Source organism: Macaca nemestrina, chromosome 6 (genome assembly GCF_043159975.1).
Source record: "Macaca nemestrina isolate mMacNem1 chromosome 6, mMacNem.hap1, whole genome shotgun sequence".
Classification (NCBI taxonomy): domain Eukaryota; kingdom Metazoa; phylum Chordata; class Mammalia; order Primates; family Cercopithecidae; genus Macaca; species Macaca nemestrina.
The window spans coordinates 57,837,047-57,851,208 of NC_092130.1; positions in this window are offsets into that span (position 1 = coordinate 57,837,047).

A 14,162-nucleotide genomic window follows, 5' to 3' on the forward strand; every position below is an offset into this window, starting at 1 on the left:
CAACATACTCTTACTGGGGGCAAAATGTAAACACTTTTATTTATGAAAAATGTAACCAACTCACAGGCCCAAAGAGTTTTCAATAAATTTAATACCCTGATTTAGCAAATGGTGATATTAAAGCTTGTAAGGGACAGAGTTTGAAATTTGAACCTCCAAAGCCTAAGCTCTGAACTGTTTCGTTATATGACTGTAGTAAGTACAGAAGTGAGTGCATGCGTGCGTGCGTGTGTGTGTGTTTTTTTTTCCTAGGACTAGGGTTCTTGTCTTCCATTATATTCTCGCAAGTGTTTGTAACTTTCAAAAGATTAATTAAGGTGTATTGTTTTACTGGCCAATTTAGAAATTTGTGTATAGCCACAGGGTTGGTGAGATAAGAATAAGACAAATATAATTAAAATTCACATGCTTAGCTTAGAGGAAGATGTTTATTGTATAAAGAAGAAAACACAGCACAGACCTAGAAAACAGAACTGAGGAGGAGTCCTTGGTAACAATTTTGTTAAGCCAAAACAAGAAATGAATGAGAATTAGTTCCAGAAATTTTAAGATTCATAGTAAAGTATTGGAGACATTAGTTGGTGACAGTGACTAAAAATTGGCCATATAACAGGGTTTCACATAGTTTGTTAAGTTTCAGTTCATGACAATGTTTAGCATTACTCTTGTTTATATTAGGATTTGCATGCACCGTTATTGCATCTGGGTAGATGATATGGTTTGGCTGTGTGTCCCCACCCAAATCTCATCTTGAATTGTAATTCCCACAATTCCCATGTGTTGTAAGAGGAATCTGGTGGGAGGTGATTGAATTATGGGGGAGGATCTTTCCTGCATTTTTCTTGTGACAGTGAATGAGTCTCACAAAACCTGATGGTTATTTCAAGGGGGAGTTTCCCTGCACAAGCTCTCTTCTCTTGTCTGCCACCCTGTGAGATGTGCCTTTAACCCTCCAAGGTTGTGAGGTTTCCCCAGTCACGTGGAACTGTAAGTCCAATAAAACTCTTTCTTTTGTAAATTGGCCAGGCTTGGGTATGTCTTTATCAGCATCATGAAAACGGACTAATATAGTAGATATTGTGAAAATTAAGACTCAGAAACCTATCAAATTATTATCTGTTTCAGAGTCTTATTTGAAATTATTTGGAACTCAAAAATCTGAAAGCTTACATTGGTCTGTAATTTACGTACCACATCCTAGGACTAATGTTTTCTCTAAGTGAAGAGTAACTGTGTTTATATTGTTCTGCATTTGCAGCACTTGCCTTGCTGATGGAATAAGAAACTTCCATGCTATAGAAATTAGGTCTAGAATATGGATCAACTGTGTCTTTGATCAACAGACTCAGATCCCCAACCTGTGTTGATGTTAGGTACAGGAAGATTAATTAGATAGGACTAAGTGTGACTTGGTCAGTAAGTATCGGTGATCTAATTACACCATGGGACAGGGACAGAATTGAAACTACAATTCCACATCTTGGTCATTGTACTAGTTACTCAAACTCTTGGTAGCCATGTTCATGCTCGTGAGGGGTTCCAGAGAGATTGATGCATTACAGTTCACAACAAAGAAAGGCAGAATGATGTGGTTATCTGATGGCTGATGATGTGGGTCCAACACCTCCACATAGCAATTTGTAGGGCGCTCTGACATTATTAATTCAGCATCAAATCAGCTTTCCCAACCAAGACTTCTATTTCCAACTCATAGGAATCTCAAGTGTCCCACCTGGCCTTGCTCTAAAGGGCTTCCTTCTTTAGGGAATGAAAAACAGACTTTCTAGGAAAATGAAGAAAGGCTGAGACCTATCATGGAAAATGAGACTTAGAGAAAAGAAGGGAAAAAAAGCGTGTGTGTGTGTGTGTGTGTGTGTGTGTGTGTGTAAGCATTGTCTGTGTGTGAATTGTATAGCTATAAAAATTATAAGTGTAAAATATGAATTTACAACTTTCTAAATGATCATCTTTCATTAAAATTAAAGTCAATCTTTTGATTCTAATTTTTTTCTGAAGATGTTTTTGTTTTATATTAATTCTAGCATTAATTGGGTATTTGTTCATTATTTACCATAAAGATAAGGTTGAAAAATAGTATTTAGCCAAACGTGTGCTTCATTTATCAAACTCATCTGGCATATTTTTAACAAGCACATTCCAGAGATAGAGATGCTAAAGAAATGCAAAGCAATAAGAAAACTGATTTTTAAAAAATTTCTAAAATTTTAAACAAATAATAGTAAAGAAAATAGCTAGGCATGCACCTGTGCACCTGTAGTCCCAGGCACTTGGGAGGCTGAGGTGGGAGGATGGTTTGAGCCCAGGAGTTTGAGGCTGCAGTGCACCATGATCACACCTGTGAATAGTCACTGCACTTTAGCTTGAGTGACAGAGCAAGATTCTGTTACTTAAACAAAACAAAAACAAAAGAAAACAAAACCCTTTTCTCTTCAGCCTAATGTAATGTTGATGATACATTTGCTTCTGGTTTTAGTTATTCCTATCCCAGGTGAGAGTTGTCCTGGTTTTTATTTCACAGAGCTACATAGTAGGTTTTCAATATTTACATGTGAATAAACAAAGTGCTGAGTATTATTAAAGAAACAGGTTTTGTGCTATGTTTCAAAAATGAGTTTATTTGAATTACAAGATTTTGTGTGGTTTTTAAAGGGACTGTAATAAAAAGATAAAGACAAAATGAATTTGTCCCCCTTACAGGCATACCTTGGAAATATTGCAGGTTCAGTTCCAGACCATGAAAATAAAGTAAGTCACACAAATTTTTTGGTTTCCTAGTGCATATAAGCATTATGTTTACACTATGCTATAGCCTATTAAGTGTGCAATAGCATTATGTCTAAAAATGTATATACTTTAATTTTAAAAATACTTTATTTCTAAAAAAATATTTACAATCATCTGGGCCTTCAATGAGTTGTAATCTTTTTGCTGATGGAGTGTATCCTTTGATGTGGATGGCTGTTGACTGATCAGGGTGGTGGTTATTAAAGATTGGGTGGCTGTGGCAATTTCTTAAAATAAAACAACAATGAAGTTTGCTGCATAGATTGACTCTTTTGTGAAAGATTTCTCCGTAGCACGCAATGCTGTTTGATAGCATTTTACTCATAGTAGAACTTCTTTCAAAATTGGAGTCAGTCCTTTCAAACCCTGCTGCTGCTTTATTATCTAAGTTTATATAATATTCTAAATCCTTTGTTGTCATTTCAGCAGTGTTCACAGCATCTTCACCAGGTCACCAGGAGTAGATTCCATCTCAAGAAACCACTTTCTTTGCCCATCCATAAGAAGCAACTCCTCATCTGTTAAAGTTTTAGTATGAGATTGCAGCAATTCAGTCAGATGTTCAGGCTCCACTTCTAATTCTAGTTATTTCGCTGTTTCTTCTACATCTGCAGTAACTTCCTCCACTGAAGTCTTGAACCTCTCAAAGTCATCCATAAGGGTTGGAATCAACTTCTTCCAAACTCTTGTCAATACTGATATTATGACCTCCTCCCATAAATCGTGCGTGTTCTTAATGGCACCTAGAATGGCAAATCCTTTCCAGAAGGTTTTCAATTTACTTTGCCCAGATTCATCAGAAAAATCCCTATCTATGGCATTTATAGTCTTTCAGAATGTATTTCTTAAATAATAAGACTTGAAAGTGGTAAGTACCCGTTGGTCCATAGGCCACAGCATTGATGTTGTGCTAGCAGGCATGAAAACATTAGTCTCCTTGAAGATCTCCATTAGAGCTCTTGGGTGACCACGTGCATTGTCAATGAGCAGTAATATTTTAAAAGGAATCTTTTTTGCTGAGTAGTAGGTCTCAATAGTGGGCTTAAAATATTCAGTGAACCATGCTGTAAACAGATATGCTGCCATCTAGGCTTTGATATTTCACTGATAGAACACAGGCAGAGTAGATTTAGCATAATTTTTAAGGGTCCTAGAATTTTCAGAATGGTAAATGAGCATTTGTTTCAACTTAAAGTTGCTAGCTACATTAGCCCCTAACAAGAGAGTCAGCATGTTGTTGTAAGCTTTTGAAGCCAGGTATTGACCCCTTCTCTCTAGTTATGAAAGTTCTAGATGGTGTCTTCTTCCAATTGAAGGCTATTTTATCTACATTGCAAATCTGTTCTTTCATGTAGCTGCCTTCATCAATGATCTTAGCTGAATCTTTTGAATAACTTGCTGCAACTTCTACCTCAGTCAGCACTTGCTGCTTCACCTTTTACTTTTAGGTTATGGAAACAGCTTCTTTCCTTAAACATAATAAACCAACCTCTGCAAGCTTCCAATTTTCCTCCACTTCCTCACCTCCTTCAGCCTTCAAAGAAATGAAGAGAGTTAGGGCCTTGCTCTGGATTAGGCTTTGGCTTAAGGGAATGTTGTGCCTTGTTTCATCTTTTCTCCATGTCAGCAATAAGGCTGTTTTGCCTTCTTATCATTCATGTGTTCACTGGACTTCTACTTTAAATTTTCTTCGATAACTTTTCTTTTGTAGTCACAAGCTGAGTAGCGCAAGAGGCCTAGTTTGCAGCCTATCTGGGGATTTGACATGCCTCTCTAACCAAGCTTAATTATTTCTAGCTTTTGATTTAAAGTAAGAGCATGTGTGTGCTACTCGTCCTTTCACTTGAGCATTTAGAGGTCATCGTAGGGTTAGTAACTGGCCTAATTTCAACATTGTTGTATCTCAGGGAATAGGGAGGCCTGAGGAGAGGGAGAGAAATGGGACAATGAGTTCATCCATTCACAGTCTTAAATGGTGCAGTTTGTGGTGCCCCAAACAATTACAACAGTAACATCAAAAGTCATTGATAAGAGGCTGGGTGCAGTGGCTCACACCTGTAATCCCAACACTTTAGGAGGCTGAGGCAGGCGGATCACTTGAGGTCAAGAGTTCGAGACCAGCCTGGCCAACATGGTGAAACTGCATCTCTACAAAAAATACAAAAATTAGCGAGGCATGATGGTGCATGCCTGTAATCCCAGCTACTTGGGAGGCTGAGGCATGAGAATCACTTGAACCCAGAAGGTGGAGGTTGCAGTGAACTGAGATGGCACCACTGCACTCCAGCCAGGGTGACAGAGCGAGACTCTGTCTCAAAAAAAAAAAAAAAAAAATTCATTGATAAGAGATCACTATAACAAATATATAATAATGAAAAAGTTTGAAATACTATGAGAATTATCAAAATTATTAAACAAAGACACAGAGTGAACACATGGTATTGGAAAAATTGTGCTGAAGCCTTGCTTCATGCAGAGATTAGTTGTCACAGACCTTCAGTTTGTAAAAAGGGAAACACTTTATCTGCAACAGACAATAAAGTGAAGCACAATAAAACAAGGTATGCCTGATTATACTAGTGGATTTATGGAATAAAATTAGTAATAATTAGTGAAATAATCATCATGGTGGCTAATGGGTCTATTATAGATCAGATAATGAAACTCAGCTGCCTATTAGTAGCATGTTAAAACAAATACAATCTTCTACAAATCAAATTGTACATAAATACAATTTCATGCCTCACAGGATAAAATACGTTCTGAGTTTAAGGATAGTTTTCATAGGAGATTAACTCTTTTTATTTTAAAAGGCGGGAAATACAAGACAGCTTGTCACCTTTCTCAGCAAACAAGTTAAATGAAGACCACATTTGAGGTTCACTTGGTGATAAAATATAAAATATGTTTAGATCTAACCAGAAACATAACCTTCTTCTCATCTGGCTAATGTTCTTTAATCTTTCTGCTTTTCAATGATCGCCAATCTTTGATCTTATATTTGCAAAAAAGTTAATAACTAGCCCAGTGCCTTGACATAAAGTATTTAGGTCTCTCATGGTTGTTCATTAAATACTGGGCAGGCTTGGGAATATGGTTTTCCACACAATTTTAACCCAGGTTGACTCAAAATATTTGGGGCTTATAATTCTTCTTTCATTTCCACCTTATAGTAACCTCACAAACTGGGAATAAATCCTCAGGTGATATTAGCATTTTTAGTACAAAATCTGTCATGGTAAGCCTGGTTAATTAGAAGTTCAAAAGTGCTGAGCAGTGATGAAGAAGTTCTCTTCATTTTTTATTGCTGCTGCAACAGATTACCATAAGTTTAGTGGCTTAAAACAACATAATTTTATTATTTTACAATTCGGAAGGCAGAGGTCCAAAATGGGGCTCACTTGGCTAAAATTAAAGTGCAGGCAGGGTTACTGTTCCCTCAGGATGCTTTAGGGTAGAATCTGTTTCCTTGCCTTTCCCTCCTAGAGACCTCTTCATTTCTTGGTTCGTGGCCCTTTCCTCCATCTTCAAAGACAGCAGCCCAGCATCTCAGCATCTTCACGTTTTTGACTCTGGCTCTCTTGCCTTCCTCTTTCACTTTTAAAGATCCATGTGATTACATTGAGCTCTGCTGGAAAATTCAGGGTAATTACTCTGTCTCAATGTCCTTAATTTAATCACATCTACAAAGTCCCTTTTGCCAGGTTAGGTCACATTCATGATTACAGGGATTAGGACATGCACAGTTTGGGGGTCACTATTCTGCCTACCACAGGGGTGTTGACATTTTATTATTTTTAAAATTAAAATAAATGTATCTTTATCTGTATAAGTAATATATAAATACATTCACTTACATAAAAGACTACAGATAAATCTAATGTCCCTTTCACCCTCTCTCCATCCATATTCCCAGAAGTAACTATTGTTGCTCATTTAGTTCATGACCTTTATGATTTTTTGATGTACCTGCATATATTTATATGTAGCTAAAGAGGTATAGTTTGGTTCATTCTTTTCTTTCTTCTTTCTTTCCTTTTACAAATGCTTTGATATTTTGATGTGATTACTTTGTTGGTTAAAAATGAGTTCCCTAGTGACATTAATACCTTTACAATATTTAATCTTCCTATTCTGGAACATGGTTTTTATTTTACTTTATTTTTAGTTGACAAGTAAAAATTGTGTACAACGTGATGTTTTGAAATATATATACATTATAGAAGGGCTCAATTGAGTTAATTAACATCTGCATTACTTTACGTACTTAGCATTTATTTTGTGGTGAAAACATCTAAAATTTTACTCTCAGCTATTTTCAAAATACAATACGTTTTTTTTTTTGAGATGAAGTCTCATTTTGTTACCCAGGCTGCAGTGCAGTGGTGCGATCTCGGCTCGCTGCAACCTCTACCTCCTGGGTTCAAGTGATTCTCCCGCCTCAGCCTCCCTAGTAGCTGGGACTACAGGTGCATGCCACCACACAAAATACAATACATTGTTATTAACTATTGTTTTTTCACTATGTTGTACTGAAACTTATTACTGCTATCTAATTGAAATTTTATATCCTTTGACCAACATTACTCCAATCTACTTTCCTACCTTCCCAGCCCCAGAACCACAATTCTACTTTCTATTTCTGAGTTCAATATTTTTGTATTTTATTTATATAAATGAGATCATGTGGTATTTGTCTGTCTGTACCTGGCTTATTTCACTTAACATAATATACCTGGATTATGGTTTATTATTCCATTTTTTAAGTCTTATTTTAAGGACTTCAGTGAAGTTTACTAGGTTTTTTGAGGTTTTTATGGGTTTGCTATTGGCTATTTTATTTTTTGTTGTTAACACGGTGAATGTAATTTTTTTCGATTGAATTATCTAATGGATTATTACTGAGTTATAGGAAGTATTTTTTTACATTATTCCTATATCTAGCCATCTTGATAAACTCTGTGGGTTCTAAATTTTATCAATTTATTTTCTTAGGTGTTTTTCAAGTTAATAAATGTATTTGACAATGAGAGTTTTGCCATTAGTCATCCTTTACCAGAACTATATTCTTTAGTTAATGCATTTAAAACTATAAATATACCACTGAGTGCCATATTAGCTTCATCTCACAGATTTTGATATGTAGTACTTGATTATTGTTCAATTCTAATATTGCAATCTACTTTTAAAAAACTGTGATAAGAACAAATAACATGAGATCTCCCTTCTTTTTTAATTCTTTTTTATTTTTAAATGTTTATGTTATTTTTTGTTTGTTTTTTGAGCTCTACCTTCTTAACAAAATTCAAAGTGTACAGTATGGTATTGTATATATATAACAATATAAACATAATTTTTTGCATTGTGTTTCATGAGTTTGACCATTTTACATAACTCATATAAGTGGAATCATGCAGTATATGTACTTCTGTGATTGACTTATTTCACTTAGCATAATGTTCTCAAGATTAATCCATATTGTCTTATATAGCAGCATTTCTTTTTTATGGCTGAATAATATTCCACTGTATGTATATACCACGTTTTTCTTTGTTCATTCATCTGTTGACACTTAGTTGGTTCCATATTTTGTCTATTATAATTAATGTTGCAATGAACATGAGAATGCATGTATCTCTTTAAGATCTTGGTTTCAATTCTTTTGGATGAATATTCAAAAGTGGGATTGCTGGATCATATGGTAATTCAATTTTTAATTTTGTGAGAAACATCTATACTCTTTTCCGTTTTGCATTCCCACCAACAATGTACAAGGATTCCAATTTTTCCACATCCTCACCAACAGTTGTTACTTTATTTTATTTTATTTGAATAATAGCCATCTTAACAGATGTAAGAAGATACCACATTGTGGTTTTGATTTGCACTTCCCTCATGATTCACGATATTGAGCATCTATTCATATACTTGTTGTCCATTTGTATGTCTTCTTTGCAGAAACATATATTCAAGTCCTTTGCTCATTTTAAAAATTGGGTTATTTGTTTTTTTGCTATTGAATTGTTTGAGTTCTTTATATATCAATCCCTTCTCAGATGTATGGTTTGAAAATATTTTCTCCAATTCCATAGGTTCTTTCAGTTTGTTGATTGTTTCCTTTGCAGAGCAGAAGTTTTTTAGTTTGATATAGTCCTGCTTGCCTATTTTTGCTTTTGTTGCAGTCTGCTCTTGAATGGGATCTCTCTCTCTCTTTCCCTGTTAACTATTCCTTTCTATACTCATTAGATTTATGTTTCCTTATTCCTGGCTCTTTGAAGGTTAGAAACACATAATATTTCTGGATTTCTTTTCTGTGGTAACATTGAAACTATCAAAGATGTTGCCACTCATCCAGCAATTCCTGTTTCTTGGACTAGGTCTTTGTCATCCTACCTTCATAACTGCAGCTCCAAGGGGATATTTCAGTCCCTTTGGCTCTTCAGGGGATCCCCATCATAACTCCTGATTTCAAGGGGGTAAACCAAGTGTTAATCACATTGAAAACTTTTAGTTCCTGGTACCTCATAGAAGCCATACTCTTAGCCATCTCTGTTTGATTTTAAATTTGGCCTTCAGCAGACCTGCAATGTCAGTCCTGCTAAATGCAGTGTTTCTGATCCATGGAGTTGTTAATATTATTTTTGAATCTAGCGGTTTTGCTTACTTTTTTCTCTTTATGTTTATCTGTCTTTGGAGCAGAGAGGTTACATTAAGGTAAAACTTTCCCCTCTGCTTTTCTAGGTCAGAGACTCTCCTTCTGATTGCCCTGATGGCTTTCCTGCTCTTTATATCATCATTATTCTCTACCTTCAGAAGTCCTTGCTTTTTAAAAAAAATTATTATTATTATTATTTTATTTTCAGAGGAAGAAGAGCTTTTACTCTGTAATGGTGACCCTCTGAAAATGAAGATTCATTTTCTTCTGAATCTAGTTCTTCCTGTTGTTCTGGGATTTTGCTCTATCAATTACTCCTCCCATCTTTGAGTTTTCCTTTTCTGCCACTTTCTATTCTGAAGACATGCTAAGGTCTCCATTCGATAAGAGAAAACAAACAGAAAGTCCTTTCCTTATAACTGCTACTCTCTTAAACGATAATGGGTCCTTATTTCTCTTTACTGTTAAACTTTTTGAAGAATATTACCCAGTGGGTAAGTCTACTCTTTTTTTCCCGTCTCATCATGTTGCTTGCAATCTGGCTTCTGTTCTCACTATTATAAGCAAACTTTCCCCTCAGAAATCATTAATAAATCCTTGTAGACCAAATACAATGGTCATTTTTAGTTTATATCTTCCTTAACTTCTTTGTAGTACATCAAGGTGTTGGCCATCCCTTCTTGCTTATGACTCATCACTATTTTAATATATCTTCCCCCAAGTTTTTTTTACTTAACCTTTGGTGACTTTTTTTTTTTTTTGACAGAGTTTCCCTCTGTTGCCGAGGCTGGAGTGCAGTGGTACAATCTTAGCTCACTGCAGCCTCCACCTCTCAGGTTCAAGTGATTCTCATGCCTCAGCCACCTGAGTAGCTGGGATTACAGGCACGCGTCACTACGCCCAGCTCATTTTTGTATTTTTAGTAGAGATGGCTTTACCATCTTGGCCATGTTGGTCTTGAACTCCTGGCCTTGAGTGATCCGCTCACCTCGGCCTCCCAATGTACAGGGATTCCCAGTCGAACTTTAGCAATTCTTTTTCTACACTTTCTCCCTTAACATCTTCATCTGCTTCCGTTTTTATTGTTTTAATGGATGACCTAAAAAAAATTTCTTTCTGTGCAATGATTTCATATCTTTCTAGAGGTAGCAAGTTGTCTTAGAAACAGTTTTGGATCCAGACAGATCCTACCTGTGCCATTGGGTAATGCTCTCACTATAGAGTGTGGCTAATAATAAGTTGGTGGGTGGTGGTTACAATTAAATGAGATATGCAAAGTGTTCAGCAGGATGTAGGCACTGAATTAGAGCTCACAATATTCATTTCTTTTTCTCTTTCTCCTTATAGGAAGAGATAGAACTTAAATAAACACAATAATTCAGTAACACAAATTCAATTCAATGAACACAAGAATGTCCAGCCTTATAGTTCATACACTGTATTTCTATACAGTATTTGGTACTCTTAGCTGGACTACTTCTTACTCTCTGCTGATACTCTAACAATGCCTAAGATCACTGTTCCAAAGTAAATGTATTATCTTCCCCTCAATTTTTGTGTTTATCTGAAATTGTGTTTCTAGTAATTATGGCAGCATTCTTCTGAAGTGTAATTTTGTCCTGATGCGATACCCACGTGTCTTGCATTCATCTACTATTAAACTTTCTACAATTAGCATCTTAGTTTAGAACTTTATTACCTTTTTCCAAGGCTACTGGAAGCAGATATCTAAGTTAATTTCAAGCCCAGTTGCTAAGATGAATCTTCTTTTTTTTTTTTTTTTTTTTTTTTTGAGACGGAGTCTTGCTCTGTCACCCAGGCTGGAGTGCAGTGGCCGGATCTCAGCTCACTGCAAGCTCCACCTCCCGGGTTTACGCCATTCTCCTGCCTCAGCCTCCCGAGTAGCTGGGACTACAGGCGCCCGCCACCTCGCCCGGCTATTTTTTTGTATTTTTTAGTAGAGACGGGGTTTCACCGTGTTAGCCAGGATGGTCTCGATCTCCTGACCTCGTGATCCGCCCGTCTCGGCCTCCCAAAGTGCTGGGATTACAGGCTTGAGCCACCGCGCCCGGCAAGATGAATCTTCTTAAAGCACAGTTTGAAACTGTCACTTCTTTATTTAAAAATCTTCAGTTGCTCTCTATGCTCTAGTAAAGTTCAGAACTCCTTTTTAGATTGGTATTCAAGGCTTTTGACAAGTGAAGTTCAGCAGTGTTTTCAGAGTTAATATTCTCTAATATCTCACTCAGTAGTTAGCAAATGTGTGTTTGTGCATGTGTATGTGTGTCTGTGTGTCTGTGTGTGTCTGTGTTTTGTTTTTAAGCAATGGTCCTACTTTTTCCAACCTAAATATTAAGGGAACAACCCCTACCCCAGTATATAAATCTTTGAGACCCACCTTAGCTGCTACCTTATTGGTAGCACCCTGCCTCCAGTTGCCTGTTAATAGCTAGCCCAAAGACACTTTAGATTCTGCCTTATACACAGTCTGCCATATATATAGTCATCCATTAATACCTCTTTCAATCCCATGTTGTAATTTACTTTAGTACAAGTTTTAAATTTTAAACCTCACTTGGCTGTTCCCTTTATACAAAGGGCTTCAAGGAGAGGATGCTCAATAAAACATTTTGCATGATAAACTTGTGTATATCACTTATAGCTTTGAGATCCCTTGAAAGACTAAAGAAAATTGTGATAATCATACTTCTAATACTTATTTTAATTTCATATTTATTGTGGTTGGAAATATGTGTGTGTGTATGTGTGTGTGTTTGTGACCTCCACAGGTTAAAAAGTGGCTCATTTTTGTTCAAGTAGCCAACTGGGCCATATATCCGAGGGTCTGTTGATGGTCCTGCTGTTTTGGTGAGTCAGCAATGCTGCATTCTATATTCCAAGGGCATAGCTGCAGTCCTAATTTTCAAGGGTGTTGATGTTCCATAAAGAACTCCCAGACAATGTATGGCATTCTGACCCTCTGTGGTCACTGAGGTTTCTTCAGAGAAGAAACTTAAAGCTTATTAACCACTATGTGAAAAATCACTTTCAGCAGTAGATTTGATTACATCTCTACCTTAGGAATTAAATTTTGTTTTTTTTTTTAAAAAAAAAGAATCAATGTTGAGTTGCTTTTAATGCACAACCCATAGTTATTTTAGCATAGTGGGATAAAAATTACTTGGCTTGTCACCAAAAATATTGTTTTTGAAGAACCCGAGGTACTCTTCTTTAATTCTCTTGTTTCTTTTCCTCCCAATATATAAATGAAAATAAGTTCAAAGCGGCTGCCTAAATCCCCAAAGTCTCTCAGAAAAAAATGAAATCTTCTTTTCCCAGACCACAGTGTAGTGAAATAAATTAGTATAATGATTTATGCTTACTCTTTTAGTCAATTCTGATAGAGATTATAGAGACAAAATGACAAACTGCCTTAGTGGTAAACTTAAATCATGTCAGCCAATCTTTAGTTTTTCCTTACCCTAATTGCTCCTCCTGTTCATTTATCTTCCCAGGCAATCTTTGGAAGAAATACTAGTTCAATCAGTGCATGTGCAAACCACCCGAGATAAAAAAGTTTAGTCTAATTTGTCTCACTAAATTGTAATGCCTCTAGTAAACAAATCTTGGTTTGAAAGGAGACTAAAGAAATCTGAATAATTATTTGTATAAAATGCTCTTTTTGCATTTCTAAAGATACCATTTATATTCAGGTTTCTTCTCTCTCCACTCTTACCTCTATGTTTCTTTTCCTTATTGTCTTTGGAGATGTGTTCTATTTTCAGGTCAGGGTTCAGAATTGCGTGCAATATTTTTATTCACACAGTTCACGACCTGTTCACTATATAAGTGAAAGATAAAGACTTTTTAAAGGAAAAAACCCAGAAGCATTGTATACTGAAAAAGAGTATGTTGATAAATAGCTTTTATAAGGATAATAAGAGATAGTATTTTAAAATGGAAATAAAACCTCTAGCCACATACAGAAGACTTTGAAGCACATAAGCTTTTAGATGAGAACAATGTTAAGAATGTGTTTTTTGTCTCAACATCAAAACTTTTTAATGGGACGACTGTGTGCCAAAAATTGTGCTGAGTTCTGGGTATGTTACTTTTCATTTAGGAGGGACCAGGGAATCCAGGCAAATTGGCTTTTATTGTTTCTTTGTGTTTTTATTGAAAAATCACAGAATATCATTTTCATGTTAGAAAACATATTAAACCAGGATGATTATAATTAAAGTCTTTTTTGTTTTTTTTTTTTTTTTTTTGAGATGAGGTCTTGCTCTGTCATCCAAGCTGTAGTGCAGTGGTGCAATCTTGGCTCGCTGCAACCTCCGCTCGCTGCAACCTCCGCCTTCTGGGTTTAAGTGATTCTCCTGCCTCAGCCTCCCGGGTAGTTGGGATTACAGGCATACACCACAACACCTGGCTAATTGTTTTTGTATTTTTAGTAGAGACAGTGTTTCACCATGTTGGCCAGGCTGGTCTCGAACTCCTGACCTCAAGTGATCTGCCTGCCTCAGCCTTGCAAAGTGCTGGGATTATAGGCTTGAGCCACCGTGCCTGACCATTAAAGTCTTTTAATTGTTTTCTTTCTCCAAACTCAGAGCAAGTTTGCTTTCTCTATGATTTCTCTCTGCAGCTACAGAGAGAAGATTCTGAATCTGAGCTATTATGTGATGCCAGAGACAAGCTGGGT